Source organism: Littorina saxatilis, linkage group LG6, assembly GCF_037325665.1.
Source record: "Littorina saxatilis isolate snail1 linkage group LG6, US_GU_Lsax_2.0, whole genome shotgun sequence".
Lineage (NCBI taxonomy): Eukaryota > Metazoa > Mollusca > Gastropoda > Littorinimorpha > Littorinidae > Littorina > Littorina saxatilis.
In genome coordinates, this window is record NC_090250.1 from 3260950 (window position 1) to 3279356 (window position 18407).

General features: G+C 43.4%; 1 protein-coding gene across 1 annotated transcript in view; it reads right to left on the bottom strand.

Annotated features, from left to right (window-relative positions):
* Positions 1-1376, bottom strand: part of LOC138968315 (uncharacterized protein MCAP_0864-like) — a 33482-nt gene extending 32106 nt beyond the window's left edge. Inside the window, exon 1 of the mRNA XM_070340873.1 lies at positions 1038-1376. The gene's annotated coding sequence lies outside the window, so the exon portion shown is untranslated. The remainder of the gene's footprint in view (positions 1-1037) is intronic.
* Between the last annotated feature and the right edge of the window lie 17031 nt (positions 1377-18407).

Sequence of the window (18407 nt, forward strand, 5' to 3'; positions counted from 1 at the left end):
ATTCCCCCTCTACGTTAAAACATTTAGTCAAAACTTGACTAAATGTAAAAACCACATATTTTATGGAGAAACGGAATGGTAACCTGATATCTTGATCGAGTTAGGAGAGAACAGAGTTAGTATTCAGTGCTCAGTTTTGTTTGGTGTCGCTCAAAGTTCAGCAGAAAGGTAGTTTCATTGGGAAATGCGAAATGAAGCGCACACGCCCCGGGAGAAATACGAAATGAAGCGCGGCACACGCCCCGGGAGAAATGCGAAATGAAGCGCACACGCCCCAGGAGAAATGATCTCTGGAGAGGAAATGAAGACAACTGATGGTTGTGTCGATTGTCACCAGTTAAAAGATACAATCTAACCTGACTCGGCGACCATTTCTAAATAACGACCACCTCTAAATAACGACCACCTCTAAATAACGACCACCTCTAAAAAAACGACCACTTGCCCATTACGACCACCCATAAGAATGTTTAAAAAGTTATTTCCTGTGTTAGTTACCTTTCCATAACGGCCACCTGTTTCTAAGGACCATTTTGGTTGGTTCCTTGGGTAGTCGTTATAGAGAGGTTTGACTGTACCTTGCCTCACATGTAAACAATCACGCACAACATCTCAACAGGCTTTCACCATCTCAACAGGCTTTCACCATCTCAACAGGCTTTCAGCTTTCACCATCTCAACAGGCTTTCACCATCTCAACAGGCTTTCACCATCTCAACAGGCTTTCACCATCTCAACAGGCTTGTACAAGAGGTAAGAGCATCTTTCCACTTGGAAAAATACCAAATATCAACACCCTGTGATGAGTTGGAACCAATATGAATTAATAAGCCACTAGTGGCTTTTACTAAATTCCTTCATAAACAATACGCCGATTTCGGGGGATGCATGCTTGGTGTTTTCGTGTTTCTATAACCCATCGAACTTTGACATGAATAACAGGATCTTTTCCGTGCGCACTTAGTCTTGTGCTTGCGTGTACACACGGAGGGGGATATAAGGCACTAGCCTGCTAACAAGAAGGAAGAGAAACTCACCTCCTGTCGAACGGTGGCTAGGGAGGTGCTGTGCGCAGTGTTGGCACCCGCCAGACGGTCTTCGGGTGGAGGTCCAGCCCGGGTAGCGGGTAACGAGTCCGGAGCAGAGGCCGCAGTCAAGGGGACCTTCTTCCTCCGTCTGTTTGCAACCCTTCTCACTCCTGTTACCCCTCCCCCTTCTGCCCCTGATTCCCCTGGCACTGCACCTGGCAGACCCGAGTTGGGCACATATGTGGTGGGCACACCTGCTGGAAGAACACCTATACCTGGACGTGGGGTACCCGGGATGTCCGTCAAGAAAGTGGAAGCCTCCGAGGCGGGGTAAGGAGGGTGGGGGTATGAAGGGGGGGCGGGGGGACGGGTTGGGGGAGGGGCGGGGGCGATGGCAAGAAGTCCTGAAGTTCTGGCATCTCCACCCCCGGGGCCGGTTATGGCTAAGGGTGATGTAGGGGGTGTAGTGTTCTGTTTCACGGGAATTAGGGGTCCTGTTGGGGTTGTTGTGTTCTGTTTCACGGGAATGAAGCTAGAGCCTGAATGCCCGTTCTGTCTCACTGGGACAAAGCTCGAAGAAGATCCTGAATGTATACTCGGTTTCACCGGGACAGAATGGGTCTCTTGTTTCACAAGGGTAGAGGAAGATGATGAATCTTGTTTTACCGGAATTGTGCTGGAGGTTCCATAATGTCCATTCTTTCTTGCTTGGACAAAACTAGAAGACGACCCTGAATGAATTCCCGGTTTCACATGCGCAGAGGAAGAAGATGACAAGTGTTTCACAGCGGCAGAGGAAGGCTCCTGTTTCACAGAAGAAGTTGATGAATCCTGTTTCACTGGAATGAAACTTGAGGGCCCTGAATGCCCGTTCTGTCTAACGGAAAGTAAGGAGTCAGAACCGTTAGGTTTTATAGTAGCTGACGCGGATGGTGCGCTGAAAGGCACAAGGGCTTTGGAAAGAGAAGGGTCATTTGTTCCGTCTGCGGTTTGGGATGAAGCAGCAGACGACTCTCTGGCTACATTGGGGGGTCTGGGAGGGAAAGGCCCCGGATGTGCAGAGGGTAGAGGGTGGGTCACTGCTGTACCCCTAACAGGCACGGGTATCTTGGTGCCAACGTTGCGCCCCATTGGACCCTGAGTTTCCATCTTCGTCGCCATTTTGTCCGAGTTCACTTTCATCAGAGAAACTTCAAAATGTCACCGTGTGTCACTGTCGAAAACAGACTGGTGCAATGTCCTGCTGATCCCTTGGGTAGAAGTTTGCTTCGCCTGCAGCGGCGTGGTTTCACTGTAATGCCCATGATTTACTCGTTCTGTTGTGTTCCGCAATGCAGATCAAGTCATGATTCCAACGACAAATTGATACTGTTAAGGGCCATCATCGTTAATGTCTCTTTATGTGTCTTTAATTGCCATCTGGACACAAAATGCATTAGGCCCTACTGTCAGTAACGATGAATATACATTGTTCTTGACGACGAGGAAAGCATTTTCTTCAGTGATGCCTGTATAAATACCAAATGCCTTAGTTTATTTTTAGCAGCAACCAAGTCGGTGTTTTTCACTGATGTGCTGATATTTGAATGTTTTAACCTCAGAGGAATTGTGTTTATGCTATAATCAAAAGACCACAGCAACCACACATGAGAAATGATAAACTGATGTTGTTCATTCTCATACGAGCACAGATCTTCCTTTTTGAATAGTGAGCTGATTTTACCCTGTATTTATCTAGAACTTGTGAAGTGCTTCAGAATAAGAGCTTTTTGTACGTGGTCAGCTCATTTCACAAAGAAAACGAAGACTGAAAAATCCGTCGTTAAAGCGGCTTGAAACAGCTTGTGTGTAGTCAGCATCCTTCTTCTTTCGGTGCGCTGGAGTCTCGATTCTGAAACATAAAAAGGAATTCTGAAGAAACACAAAAGAATCAACAATGTTCACACTGCATAACAAACACGTTACCACACCTGGCTCTATTTTAAATGTGTGTCAACGGATCTCAGCTTTCGCTGATATCCTGTTTCAGTCTTGGTTAAAAATCACTGTTGGAACATTTACGGATCTTGGTTTTCCCTTGTTACCTGTTTCAGTCCTGGTTAGATCAGAGATGGAGCATTAACGGATCTCGGATTTTTACTTACTTCCTGTCACAGGGTTAGATCATTATTGAAGCATTAACGGATCTCGGTTTTTTCACTTCAAGTCTTTCCTGTTAACGTTACAATCTTGGTTAGATCACAGTTGAAGCATTAACGGATCTCGGTTTTTCACTTCTTTCCTGTTGACGTTTCAGTCTTGGTTAGTTGAAGCATTCAACGGATCTCGGATTTTTCACTTCTTACCTGTGTCAGTTTTGGTTAGATCACAGTTGGAGCATTAAACGGATCCCAGTTTTCACTTCTTTCCTGTTTTATTCGGTCTCAGTGAGATAGATCACAGAAAGAACTCTCTGGCGCTTGGCCATCCTACAACACATAACGTCGCAGTCACCCAGACGCGCTATCTACCGCCACTGTTACAGACACTCAGTGCCAGCAATATTTCATACATGCCACTGTCCACCTGCTCTCGGTGGAATCAAGGGGAGACAGTTAGACAGTGTTACACAATGCGTCACGCAGTTCCTACGCTTACCTCTACGTTCCTTTATGAATAAAACATCACACAGCTGACTCGTACCCCGAAAAACACTGCCAGCTTTTCGGTCGAGGTTACTGAAAGAGTGAAAATGAGTTAACGACAGTTCTGGTGCAGAGAGAGAGAAATCTGGTGCTTATGTAATTATGCTGGCTAGTTCGGAGTTGGTCAATATTTCCTCAACCGCGCACGAGCACACGCGAATCGGCGTGTGAATGTCCGGCTAAAGTATAGAACCTGGGTCGAACTTTGAAGACTTGTGTATAAGAAGGGTTTGCCTCTGGGCGGTGAACGACTAGACTGAACGCACAGGAACACAATTCGTTTCTGCACAACAAAACTTCCAAGTCTTCCGTCTTAGGTAGCTTTGAGAGTAGAAGCTAACAGGACGTTTAAACAGCACCCAAATAACAAATGAAAACAAGCGAGGGTTGTCGGGGGACATGCCCCGGTACAAGCAGTCCCCAGCTATACCTTTTACTTTCCGCTTCAGTGGCGACTCAGTGACTTGTTCTGTCGTGACATTCAAGGCAAAAGTCAAAGCTCCCCCTAGCCGACCCCGTGTATTGTTGTTGTTAATCCTCTGCTTTAGTCATTTCATCAACTTATGTTCCCATTGCTTTAGTCATTTCATTGAGTTATGTTAGCCACTGCTTTAGTAATTTCATCGAGTTATGCTAGCCACTGCTTTAGAAATTTCCTCAAGTTATGTTAGCCACTTTGCCTCGTCAATGCATCGAGGTAATGTACAATAATGGTGTCCCGAATTCACGCCGATATGCCGTTAAAGGGTACCAAACGTAGCAGACCGAGAAATCCGTGGCAGTGTGTAAAAACGGGGTCAAAATCGTGACGAAAAGGGTTGACTGTGACTATGGAATTCGATTCATTCCGAAGTCGTTATTTTCGTGTGCACGGGACATATACAGGGTGTCTAAAATAAAAAAGTACCCGATTTTCGTTCAATACTACAGACAAGTCAGTAACTTTATTGAAATCATTTTTGCGTGATATTGTAGTCAGTTCATAGAAGTTTTGTCCCCAGTTCACAGCTTTCAGTTGAGATCGTCTGTTTCTTCACACCACGTGATCAATGTAGCCACCCCGCTTTCCAATGACAGACTGCATCCTCATTGCCATATTGTTCATTACATTGGGGAAGGTTTCCTGTGGGATGTTCTGGATTTCTCTGAGAATGTGGTGGGGCTCCATCCTGTTGGAACCACTGTGTTGTCATTCGGATTTCATTGTCCCTTCTCTTAGTTTTTCCATTTCTTGTTGCTGATGTTTCAATGTCTTTTTGGGTACTTTTTTTTATAGACACCCAAATATATATAACCAACCACATAACGGATTGCTAACGGAGAACACTAATTTGGGACACTTCTTGAATATTACCTAGTAAGTGACAAGCTTTAAAGTCCCGTTGAGACTCTTCGACGGACAGCAACATAATCATGTCAGGGGGACCGCGGATGCCTGTGAGAGCGAACGTAGAAAAAGAAAAAGAATGATAAGAAGAAGAATATTACCCTCATTTCAGTATTGACGAGCTACGTTGGCCACTTTGCTTTTTACATTGAAACCCACCTTGTAAGACCTCCAACAATCTGAGAAAATCCGGTCTTAAAAAAATGAGTCTTAAAAATGGGGGTAATCATGTTTCACAGAGGTTATGAACAGAAAGTCTGTGAAAATAAGGTCTTAAAAAGGAGGGAGTCTTAAATTGGGGGGGGGTCTTAAACGGGGGGGGGGGGGGTCTTAAACGGGGGTCCACTGTATGTGTATTGCATCGAGTGACCGTATAGCGACCACTTTCTGGGCAGCGAAAGCTTGACACAAACGATGTGTTGCACAACATTACTGCAGTGAAGTAAATGGGGCGTGTCGTGTTCATGTTTAATAGCCAAATTACTTCTATTTTTTTCAGGATCGACCATTTACTTTCGCCTACTTTTGCCTATTTGCTATCTAATTGCCAATCAATGCATCAATTTACGGTAGCCGCTTTCTAGGCACCGAAAACTTGACACAAATCTGTACGGAAGTACAGTGAAACCCCCCTTTTAAGACCCCCCCCCCCCCCACTTTAAGACTAATTCCTTGACTTTTGTCAATGCACCGAGTAACGTTAGCAACTTGACCGCTTGACTTTTGTCAATGCACCGAGTAACGTTAGCAACTTGACCGCTTGACTTTTGTCAATGCACCGAGTAGCGTTAGCAACTTGACCGCTTGACTTTTGTCAATGCACCGAGTAACGTCAGTAACTTGACCGCTTGACTTTTGTCAATGCACCGAGTAACGTTAGCAACTTGACCGCTTGACTTTTGTCAATGCACCGAGTAACGTTAGCAACTTGACCACTTGACTTTTGTCAATGCACCGAGTAACGTTAGCAACTTGACCGCTTGACTTTTGTCAATGCACCGAGTAACGTTAGCAACTTGACCGCTTGACTTTTGTCAATGCACCGAGTAACGTTAGCAACGTGACCGCTTGACTTTTGTCAATGCACCGAGTAACGTTAGCAACTTGACCGCTTGACTTTTGTCAATGCACCGAGTAACGTTAGCAACGTGACCGCTTGACTTTTGTCAATGCACCGAGTAACGTCAGCAACTTGACCGCTTGACTTTTGTCAATGCACCGAGTAACGTTAGCAACGTGACCGCTTGACTTTTGTCAATGCACCGAGTAACGTTAGCAACGTGACGGACACGTAACAAATCTCCATGGAAGTACAGAGGAACCCCTCCTTTAAGGCCTCAACAAAATCTGAGAAAATGGAGTCTTAAAACGTGGTGAGTCTTAAAGCGTGGTGAGTCTTAAAACATGGTGAGTCTTAAAACGTGGTGAGTCTTAAAGCGTGGTGAGTCTTTAAACGTGGTGAGTCTTAAAACGTGGTGAGTCTTAAAACGTGGTGAGTCTTAAAGCGTGGTAAGTCTTAAAACATGGTGAGTCTTAAAACTTGGTGAGTCTTAAAACGTGGTGAGTCTTAAAACGTGGTGAGTCTTAAAACGTGGTGAGTCTTAAAGCGTGGTGAGTCTTAAAACGTGGTGAGTCTTAAAACGTGGTGAGTCTTAAAACGTGGTGAGTCTGAAAGCGGTTGTAACATTTACATAGGTTATGAATTTTTAAAAAACTGAGAAAACAGAGTTTTAGTAATTATGCTTGGAGTCTTAAATCGTAGGGTCTTAAAATGGGGGTTTCACAGTACTTTTACACTGATTTGACAAATCTCTATGAAAGCACTGCAATGAAGGGTAGGTGTGGCAGGAACATAGTGATTGTGTCTTTGCTAGCCAAGTCAGTGACCAGAATAACGTCTTTGATCTCCTCTCTGGCTTTTTACGAGCGTGTAGGAGCTGTAAATCTGGGATTGTACGCGCCGCTTTATTGCTCACAATGCTGTTTTTCTGTGAATCGCGACCACTCAGGTAACACGCATGCAGGTGGTTCGATCTCGTGGCACTCGGCTGTCTGGTTTGATTCTAGATTGTGCTAGTGATTTGCGATGTTTTTCCTTCTCTCTCTGTCTGTCTGTCTGTCTCTGTCTCTCTGTCTGTCTCTCTCTCTCTTTCTCTCTCTGTCTGTCTCTGTCTCTGTGTGTGTGTGTGTCTCTCTCTGTCTCTCTCTGTCTCTGTCTTTCTCTCTCTCTTTCTCTCTCTCTTTCTCTCTCTCTCTGTCTCTCTCTCTGTCTCTCTCTCTGTCTCTCTCTCTGTCTCTCTCTCTCTCTCTGTCTCTCTCTCTCTCTCTCTCTCTCTCTCTCTCTCTCTCTCTCTCTCTCTCTCTCTCCCTCTCACACACACACATTATCCTTCTCTTCTCTGTCTCTGTCTCATCTGTCTAATCAGCTTTCAATCTGATTCAGGAATTACTCTGTAGTTACTTGTTCTATCTCATTACGTGTCAGTCCATTATCGGCTTCGTTTTCATCGGTTAGGTCATAGTCTGATGTTGCACCGCCTGGCCAGTTATATAAGCGGCAGTAGCTTCGACGCGATATCATAGCGGTCGTCTTTTTGCACTGTCACTTTTCTAGTTGAAACATTGTTCTACAGCTAACACCCCCCCCCCCCCCTTCCCTTTAAGACCTTCAAAGCCCTGAGAAAATCAGGTCTTCAAAAGGAGGGAGTCTTAAAATGTGGGTACATTTACACAGTTTAGGCCCCCCCAAAAATAGGTCTGTTTACGGTAACATAGGGTGAAAAAATAGGGTCGGTAGGTCGGGTTTTTATTTTATTTTATTTTTTTTCATTTTTTTTTTCTCCCCTCTCTATGATGTTTCACAGTTCATTTCTTCTCATCAATCCCTGTTTTTGCCCAACATAACTATAAACAGTACTTTGAGCTTACCTCCCTTCTGTCGTCTGCTGTTTGAGCGCAAACAGCTCTATTTTGGATGCGGTGTTTTTTTTCAGACGATCCAAAAAAAAGATTAGGGTCGGGCCTAAAAACTAGGGTCGGTCGGGTTACCGTAAACAGACCTATTTTTTTTTTGGCCTTATGAACAAAAAAGTCTGAGAAAACAAGTTCCTAAAAGAAAGGGAGTCTTAAATTAAGAGGCCTTAAAGGGGGGGGGGGGGGTTCCACACAGGTTCCACTGTATTTTCATTCATGTTGTTACAAAGCCGTGAAATCTATAGTATAGCACTTGGCATATGTACTCGATGACTATACACGCTAATTGCTTTACCAACAGCTGGAGACATGCTAAATTAAGTTCCCTGCAAAATATTGTGGTCTAGGACCCCTTCAATGTTGAGATATGTTAATTTTCATTTTGATCTGGATCGTCCTATTTATAGATTTGGCAACACATGTAACGTTGATGCAAGGGAGCTAACACCGCGGCTTTGTTGACATCCTCACTTTTTCAGAGGCTAGAACAAGCTGTAATGCATGTATTATGGTCCGCGCATGGTGACATATCGTCATTATATGGTCTTATGGTGCGTTTGACATCGATTATGGGCAAACTACACTTTGTAAACACGGGAGCGCGTACATATGCCTTTAAGCAAAGTGTCGTTGTTCTCTTGAATCAAAACACAAGAATTGTAGATTATTGGATCGTTTACTTATTGAGAAAGCAAAACGTTATAATAATTAAACGTTCTAATAACCTACAATTCTTGAAATCTAAACAACGAAGTGACTGTGGTAAGATGAACAAAGCTCCATTTTCTTTCAAACCCTGTTCGTTCCGTGTTGCGTCTGCTTTTTGTGGTCTTTTGTGTTCTTTTCCTGATGAAGCTTCCAGAAGCGAAAATTCGTAATCGTCTTGTGTCGTCTTTGTATCGGTGAGTACAGTAATCCTTTGTTTTTTAACTACAATTCTTGTTGTTTTATTCTGAATGTTGGACAGTTAGCAGTCTGCCTGTTTTGGGATTTCGTTGTTCTCTTGCTTTTAATCAGCACTGCGGCCATGACAAAAGCTCATTGCTTACAAATGTTCTGATCTTACCTTGATACGATATTTTGCACGTAAACTGTAGAGGGTACGATGAGTTTTTTGTGTTGTTTTCAATTGAATGTTTAGGGCAACACTGTCTTGCTCAGAACACGGAAAGCTCTCTCTGCCCTGAGCTTTCACCCGTTGAAGTTTAAGACAGAACACACCTCACAGTTTCAAAGGTTTAATTTTCACTTGATTTATTTTGCTGAAGAAGTTTCTTGTTACCATTTTTTCCTTTCTTTGTTGTTGATGTAATTTTACATTTAAAGTTTGCCACAAAAATGTGTGGAGGAACTGCAGCGAAGTAGATGAGGCGTGCCGTGTTGATGTTTAACGTTAGCCAATTTACTTTCGTGTTTTTTTCCAGTTCGGTGACTTTTGCCTATTTGGTATAGTCGATCAATGCATCAAATTACGTTAGCCGCTTAATTTCTATGCACCGACCGGTTGACACAAATCTTTGCGGAAGTACTGCTATCGGTTTTTAAAAATAAATTTTGCCTTGTCGGTCTTTTTGTATGGGTGTTCACCGATTTCTTGAAGAAAAATCTCCCTGCCTGCAAGCCCTCTTATTCAGGCGCCATGCATGTTGAACCTGGGTGTGACCTTCTAACACAGGTACACAGAACGAGCATTTACAGCACTCTGTCGAAGATATCGATTCTACCCGCACACAGTCGATACCCGTATCAAATTCACCACCCGTTCAGCCACGGCAAACAGGGTGACATAATTCCACGACGACAGGAGAGTGTCAGCCGAGAATAGCTGCTTTTCGAGTGTCAATTTATTCCACTCTTCGAAGGTCGGCTTCCTTGTTGTCTCGCGTAGAACTAGAAGATCCTCACACATGGATAATAAAATTCAAGCCGTTATTAACACTAAACGTGACACGTCGGTGTTCTTGTTGTCACACGCAAAATATCCTGATATACAGTATCTCATATGATAAAATCGAAGTCGACACTAACTGGTCGGCTTTCTTGTCTCACACATGAATAATAAAATCCAAGCCGATATTAAAATGTCGGTGTTCTTATTGTCTCACGAAGAATATCCTAATAATATACAGTATCTCATATAATTAAATCCATGACACGATATTAACTGGTCGGTGGTCTTGTTTTACGCATGAATAATAAAATCCAAGCCGATATTACAGGTCGGTGTTCTGTCTGTCTCACGAAGATTATCCTAATATACAGTATATCATATAATAAAATCCAAGCCGACACAAACTGGTCGGGTTTCTTGTCTCACGCATGAATAAAAATAAAAAAGCCGATTTTAAAAAGGTCGGTGTTCTGTCTGTCTCACGAAGAATATCCTAATATACAGTATCTCACATGATAAAACCAAGCCGATACTAAAATGTCGGCGTTCTTGTCTCACGCATAATATCCTAATATTCAGTATCTCATATGATAAAATCCAAGTCGACATTTACTGGTCGGCGTTCTTCTCTCACGCAGAATATCCTACTACACCGTCCAATTTCATATACAAGCACTTACACCCAAGCCGACATTAAAATGTCCTTCAGTGATTCACGTTAAAGAAAGGTCGGACACTCTCACAGTCTAGTGTCAAGAATCAAAACTTCTCAAACAAAACGTCAAATCCATTTCTAATTTAAAACAGTCGAGTCTCTTTTGAACAGACAACACAACACACGTAAGATAGATTAAGAACCACGTCCGTGTGGCTGTGAAGTGTACGAAGTCAAACACCTTTTACAAGATTCCTGGTGCCACTCTGAAAAGAATAAAAGAATTACAACCTGTAAAACAAAGTCGGTTTCCACTTTCAAACAAACACCTTTCTTGTGAACTGATAACAGAATAAAACGACGTCCGTGTCGACATGAAGTGTGCGAATTCAAACACCGTTAACGAGATTCCTGGTGCCACTCTGAAAAGAATTATAAAAGAATTACAACTTGAAAAACAAAGTCGGTTAATTTCCACTTTGAAACACACACCTTTCTTGTGAACTGAAAACAGAATAAGTATGATAAGATCTCCGTCAACAAGCACGGTATAAATTAACACACCTTCTCGGGTATTCGTGGCGTCACTTTCTCAGGTACAAAAGGAACAAAAGTCTCCGTGTTTTCACGACTAGATATCGCCGGTAGATATATCTACATATCTCGGGAGCTCCTCGCTTTCTGCCATGGCAGCAGATCGTGTGTCGGCACGAAAGCTTGTGAAATAAAATCACCGGCGCTTCTGTCACTGGAACTAGCTGCTTTAAACAAAGACTGAAGACGTAAACGAGAAACGTTGACGTCAGCTGGGAGAAAACTGGCTAAAACTCTTGGGTTTTAGCTGAAAGACCTCTGCTTCGTAAGCTTGTGAATTTCTGTCTCAAGTTTAGTTGAAAACACGCGCAGTACATGTTTTCTCGCTTGTTGCCGGGGTTCGTGTCTGCGTTTGCTGTCACCGTTTTAATGTGTCTACTGTCACCGCGCCTGCTATCAGGCCGCGTGCAATTTTATTCCTGTGACTCAACTTTTATTTGTTGACATACTCGAGTCACATGACTTGTCTGACATTACCCTAGCGACTAATGGCACTTTGAAAAGGAGAGTAACGGTACCGGATTACTTTCCATAATTAATCATTTTGGAGTTTTGATCGAAGTGACTTGCTATTTCCTTCTGTGCTGGCACTGAGTATTCGGTGCGTGCACAAATTGATTGAAATTTTGGCAAAGCAATCTTCGACGAAGGCCGGACTTTGGTATTGCATTTTAGCTGGGTGGCTTAAACACTAATGAATTAGTTTGGTCATTAAAAGTCGGAAACTTGTAATTAAAAATTTTTTTTATTAAACGATCCAAAAATAATTTCATTTTACTCTGCGTCATTTTCTGATTCCAAAAACATATACATATGTTATTATGAGTTATTTCTAATATGCTGACTGTTACTAGTGTTAGCAAATGATAACAGGCATGTCGAGAAAAAAGATATCAAGCATGAGCCTTTTAGGCGAATGCTGCCGATATCGTTTGTGAGACATGACTGTTGTCATTTGCTAACAGTCCGCATATTAGAAATAACGGTTTTATTACCGTTTAATTCGACCAAAACAAATTTCGAAGCGACCCCGCGAATTAGACAGAACAGCCGCAATGGGAACTTGAGCGCTCCTACCTGATTATGCCTGTCAGTCAAAGAATTCTCGTGACCTGGGTCAGCCAATCAGAGTAATACTCCTGACGTGATGAATATTCACAGATCAAATGCGTTTGACACACAACAATCTCACAAGATAAACCATGTTCAACATGCATTTCGGTTGCTTCGCTTTTTCTTGTTGAATAGAGAGCGACAGATTTAGAACCGACTCAAGACGGATGGGAAATGACGTAAAGATACATTTGACGTAACGCGAGTGACGCAATTTCACTTGATTTTCCGAACTTAGGTAATTTAGATTTCAAGTGAGGGGTCGGCATTTCACACTCAGAGGATGGGCGGTACCTTGCTGTTCCGTAAAGCACCCACCGACAAAACTCGCTTATCGGTATTTTTTTTTAGATAAAGAGAGTATTATCTGACAGCATTTGAAGTGTCATTCTGTAGAATAAATCACGCTGATATTGGTGATTTACTTTTTTACTTTGTTTTGTCAATTTTTAGCTTGATATACAAAAAGGGTCCCTGCCTGAACGTTATAACATTTAACAGGTCACCTAGAATCCGTCCTGATTGGTCAAAAAGCCAAATGGGGCACTGAATCTATACATACATATAAATAAAAGAGAGTGTCTGTCTGTCTGTGTGTGTGTGTGTGTGTCTGTCTGTCTGTGGTCGCCATACCTCTGAGATGGCAAGAGGCAGGAACAAGATAGTGTGCACGTACACTCCCTAGGTGCCGCAGATGTGCACCTGGGTTTTAGTTTCTTGATTCATTGTTTCCTTTCTCAGATTATGGACCTCCCATTTATTGAATACAGCCTATATGGTGCAAGACCAGTTCAGTGCCTACTGTTCACCTGTAGCAAGCACATCATGCCAGTGATATCAGAGACTCGCTATTGCTCCTATGAGGGGAAGAAATGAAGAAAGAAAAAATTAACTGGACAGTTCCAGAAATTTCTAGAAGGTAAGGGAGATAACTCTTTTTTTGTATCCAAACAAAGGAGGTAAAGCTAATGATAATGGGATAGCGAGCGTCTTAAATTGCTACAGGGCTCCGCTTACTCCCGGGCGAAGCCGGGCTTAACTGCTAGTTGGTCATAAATTTGGATTACAAACAAGCTCTGAAAATTAAAAATATGAAAATTAGGATTAAAATTAATTTTCTGAAATCGATTTAAAAACAATTTCATCTTATTCCTTGTCGGTCCCTGATTCCAAAAACATATTGATATGATATGTTTGGATTAAAAACAAACTCAGTAACCTAAAAAGAATAGACATACAGAAAAGCGTGTTATCCTGCTCAGCGCGACCACTACCGCACTATTCTGCATGGCTTGTCGATTTCACTGCATTTGCCACGAGCGATGGACTGACGAAACTACGAGTATGTGGTCTTGGTGAAAAAAGCAGTGCGTTCAGTTTCATTCTGTGAGTTCGACAGCTTGACTAAATGTTGTTATTTCGCCTTACGCGACTTGTTACCTTTTTGGCTCACGTAAGTGTAGCCTATGCGATCGTAACTTTGTCTGTCTGTGCGTGCGTGCGTGCGTGCGTGCGTGCGTGCGTGCGTCTGTGCGTGTGTATGTCTGTGGTAGAAACTCTAACATTTGAAGACGTCACATTACATTGACGTCACATTATGACGTAAGAGGGTTAGACGTCACGCGAAGGAAGTACTGACAGTCTCGGTCATTATTATTTTGAGCGCGCCGAGACTAGTTGGCAGTCGTGTCCTTGTAAGTAGGCTACATAGTCCTTACGGCAGGGCAATAACCCCTTGAAAAATACCTCGGAAAATGTTTTAATGGTTTTGGGTAGTTTAACTCCTGAAGTTTACAAATCCGCAGGATGACATCTTTAAATCCTTGGGCAAATTGAGACAAAATTAATTATAGGAAAATTAGCAAATGTTGATTTTGTTGTTTAGACACAAAAGGCATTCCATAGATAAAAGGGCTAGAAAGGCGTCATAACTTCATGACGTCGGGAAAACGTAATGAGTAATATGACGACACGTACAGTATGGCCTGTAGTGTTGTCCGTGTCCGTACTTGAGCTCCTCTTCCAAGACAAAAAACAAAGGCATTTGACGTGTTTCATTCTGCTAAATGGAAACAATTTGCACATGAGTGTGTATGGAATTACATCCAGGCTGAGAAGATGTGAAACCTGTGTTATTCGTGGACTTGTGATTAGTGCGTATGGTGTTCCAAAGCACAGGTTTCACTGTCGAAGATAAAACTTGTAAATTGATCTTACAAAATGGCGGGCGATGATCAAAGAACATCGTGAGAGACTAGTTTTCTCCGATTTGATTGTTTACCAGACGATAGAGCTATTTTAGATGGAAGCGTATGCCATCTGGTGACAGCTGTTCATTAACCAGTGTGTTCGTAGGAGTGCTTAATTTCTCTGCAGAAGATCCATGCGTGAAAATCGGTGAAGTCTTTCAGCAAATGTCGCAGTTTGTAAGCGAGTGCTACAGGTGCAAAATCTCAAACAACATATCACGTGAGAGATATGAAACCTGGCTAGCTAGAACCTCCAAGCACCAGTCCACATAAATCAAAAACTACCGCCCACATCAGCCCATTGCTGAACGTCCATCTGAAAAGGGCTGTATTGCAATTCTACGGAGATCTTCCAAATCTTGATCCGGTTGACTCTGGGTGGTTGTAGGATGGGCAGAAAACCGCCTGGAGTAGAACCTACACCAACTGAAGTCATGCTAATTTTGAAGTGTGGCTGTGGATAAATTTACCATGTGCAACAGCATGCTGTGGTTGCGCAGTCGGTCAATGTGCGTGTGCCATCTTATGTCGATGTCTACTCCTTGGAAATTGCACAAATCCGCACTGGTCATCCATCGTAGTCATCCGCACTGGGTATGTGCAACAGTCACCTTCACCGGTCACCAGCACTGGTCATCTGGATCGGTCATCCACACTGGTCATCATTTGCGGTCATCCGCACTGGTCATCCTTTTGTGATCATCCGCATCGGTCATCCGCACTATTCATCCTTCATGATCATCTGCACTGGTCATCCGCACAGGTCATCCTTCATGATCATCTGTACTGGTCATCTGCACTAGTCATCGTCCATGATAATCTGCACTGGTCATCCGCACTAATCATCCGCACTCGTCATCCGCACTCGTCATGTTTCATGATCATCTGCACTGGACATCCGCACCGGTAATCCGCACTGGTCATCTGCACTGGTCATCCTTCATGGTCATCTGCACAGGTCATCCACACTGGTCATCCGCACTGGCAATTCTCACCGGTCACCCGTACTGGTAATCTACATGACATCCTGCGTAATCATCGGGCGTGGTCATTTATTGGTCATCAGGCATAGTCATCCGCTACCATTTCGGCAATTGAAAAAAGGATCGATGGTGGCTGCCCTCAAACTGGAAACTCACTGCATGACCATGTCATCTTGTGTGGTAAACCAGCGTGGTCATCTGGAGTGGTAAACTACACATCATCCTGTGTGGTCATCGGCGAGGTAAAGTGCATACTAACCAGTATCCCTGGTTCGTCGCCATGACCTTTACGTTATGAGATAGAGGTCTTTTGTATATGAGACATGGTACATCAGGTTTAGCCTCTTGACATGACGCCCAATACACCTCCTCGGGGCGTCACTAACTGACACAACACTGTGTATATGGTGTCAATCGCTTGGCGCTATGACACCTTACAAGGCCTTTCGTCTGATGTATACATTCCTCACCTGACTAGATCTTTTTTTTTAAAAGAGCACAAGATAACTTTAAGTTATTCTGGGTATTACAGCCACTTTTCCAGGATTAAGTTGTTATCTGCTTGCTCACCGACCAAGTCACTCATTGATTCTGGAACCCACCAGGATGGTAGGGTCACTTCAACGACGAGCGCTTCATAAGCTGTCTCCACCTCTGGCGGCTGTGAGCAATTTTTGGGAAGTTGCAAAACATTTCCCAATCCACTCTGTAATGATATCTGTCCCTCTGTTCATTTGTCTTCTCTATCTTCTCTTTCCGCGCACCATACCCTGTAAGATGGTCTTGGAGAGCCCGCCTGTTCTTGTTACATTGCCATACAATCTCAGCTTCGTCTTCTTGACAGTGATCTTTGTAGTGATGCACGTGCTAAGTGATGGTTTTGCAGACATTAAAATAAATGACCTTGAAATTGTTTGACCTTGAAAACGTGTGACCTTCAGTGTTGGTGAACGTTTTTATTCATGGCAAGTTTTAAGAAGACATTTCGTCATTTTATCTTCAAAAATAGTATAATCCTTTATCATTTGAATGAACATTTGACATTCATATGACCTTGAAATGCGATGAAGGTCAAGCAAAGTGCAACAGTAATCAAAGCCCACAACACATATAAGCTTAAACCATTAGCTGTAACTGAAAAAATATATTGCTAAAACTAACTATATATATCATCCTGCTCCGTTAACCAGTTTTAACGGTCCCTCAACAGACCAGCCATTCGGGTTATAGTGTCTGCTAATCATGTAACTGTTGTTATGCATATTAACTCCCGTTTTATCTCCCGGAAAACATAAATAAATACAGTTCTGCTAGTTTATAGCATGCAGTTTCGACTATTTTGCAGTCTGGAATCCATCTTGTCCGCCATCTTGAATAAATCAAAATGCCCAAGGATGACAGAGTGTCATCCGTCGGATCTGTAATCTACAGACATCACAGAGTTCAAAACAGTCAAAACATTCTCCGAGGTATTTTTTGAGGGGTTAAGGTCAAAATCGGGAAATGACGACCTGACTAACATGCAGACAGACAGATCTAGATCTAGTGTCTCGCTTTCTTGCACAGTTTCACCTATGCTCTTTCTGTGTGTGTGTGTGTGTGTGTGTGTGTGTGTGTGTGTGTGTGTGTGTGTGTGTGTGTGTGTGTGTGTGTGTGACGGAGTGATTGAGTTTGTGTTTCTGTTTGTCGATTTCTTACGTGAGCCTTGATGGCTTCGCCTCTTGTTTTCTTTGTATTTTGGATGTGTACGTTTGATCTCTCTTTGCCAGTCTTCTTCTTCTTCTTGGCGTTCGCAGAGGTTACACGATCAGTCCAGCACTGGTGATAAATGTTGTCGTTTTCTCCAACTCCTGTCGACTGCCATATAGTTTGGTCTGCAAGGGAGTTGGTGACGGCCACACTTCTTTTCGTTCCTCATCTAGTAAGGGACATCGCTGTAAGATGTGTTCCGCTGTTTGGTCTTCTTGACCGCAGGCACAGGTTGGTGATGGCGCCAGCTTGAACTTTTGGTTCATGTGAGCATTGAGCCTGTTGTGGCCAGTACGCAGCCTGATGAGGTTGACTTGCTGCTCTCTGGACAATGTGTGGTAGTCATCTCTGTTTGTCCTTGGCCTCATCAATGCCTTGATGATTGTCTTCTGCTCACTAAAGCTGACACTGTTTTCGGGTTGGTCTTCCACGGCTCCTTCTTTCGCCAGCTCATCTGCCCTTTCATTTCCTGGTATCCCACAGTGTTCTGGTATCCACTGGAGGACAACTCTTCTGGTTTGTCTGACCATCTGTAATGCTTTGGCCAGCTGTGGGAGTTTGTCGTTCTCTAGGGCCTGACTGAAAGGGCGTCCGAGAGGAAGACAACTTGGTAGCAAGGATCTGCGGAGTCCTGAACCAAGGAGGCGGTCTGCATGAGAGCTTCTGCTTCTGCTTTATAGTTTGTGCAGTGTTTGCCAGTGGCAACGCTGGATGTAGCTGTGTGTCCCCCAGGGGACTGGATCAGAATGCCAGCACCTCCATTGAGCACGGCGTTAGTTGCTGATCCATCGGTGTATACATGGATCCACGCCTCTTTTGGGTACTGTTCGTCGATCAGGGCTAAGGTGAGTGCCTGTCGAGCTGTGTCATTCTGATCTTCTCCTGAGGTAACATGTGGAACACTGGTGCAGATCTGGATGCCTGGTTTCTCTGTTGCCTTGGGGGTTTCCTCTTCTTCTTGAGTCAGAGGTAGAGTGTTCTGTGGGAGGACTTCCCAGTACTGTCGAGAGCCAGTTACAATGAGGAAGAAAAGAAGGGGATATAGCGTGATTTAGATATTTGAGAAATTGAGATACATTTTTAAAAATCAGTAAGAACAGA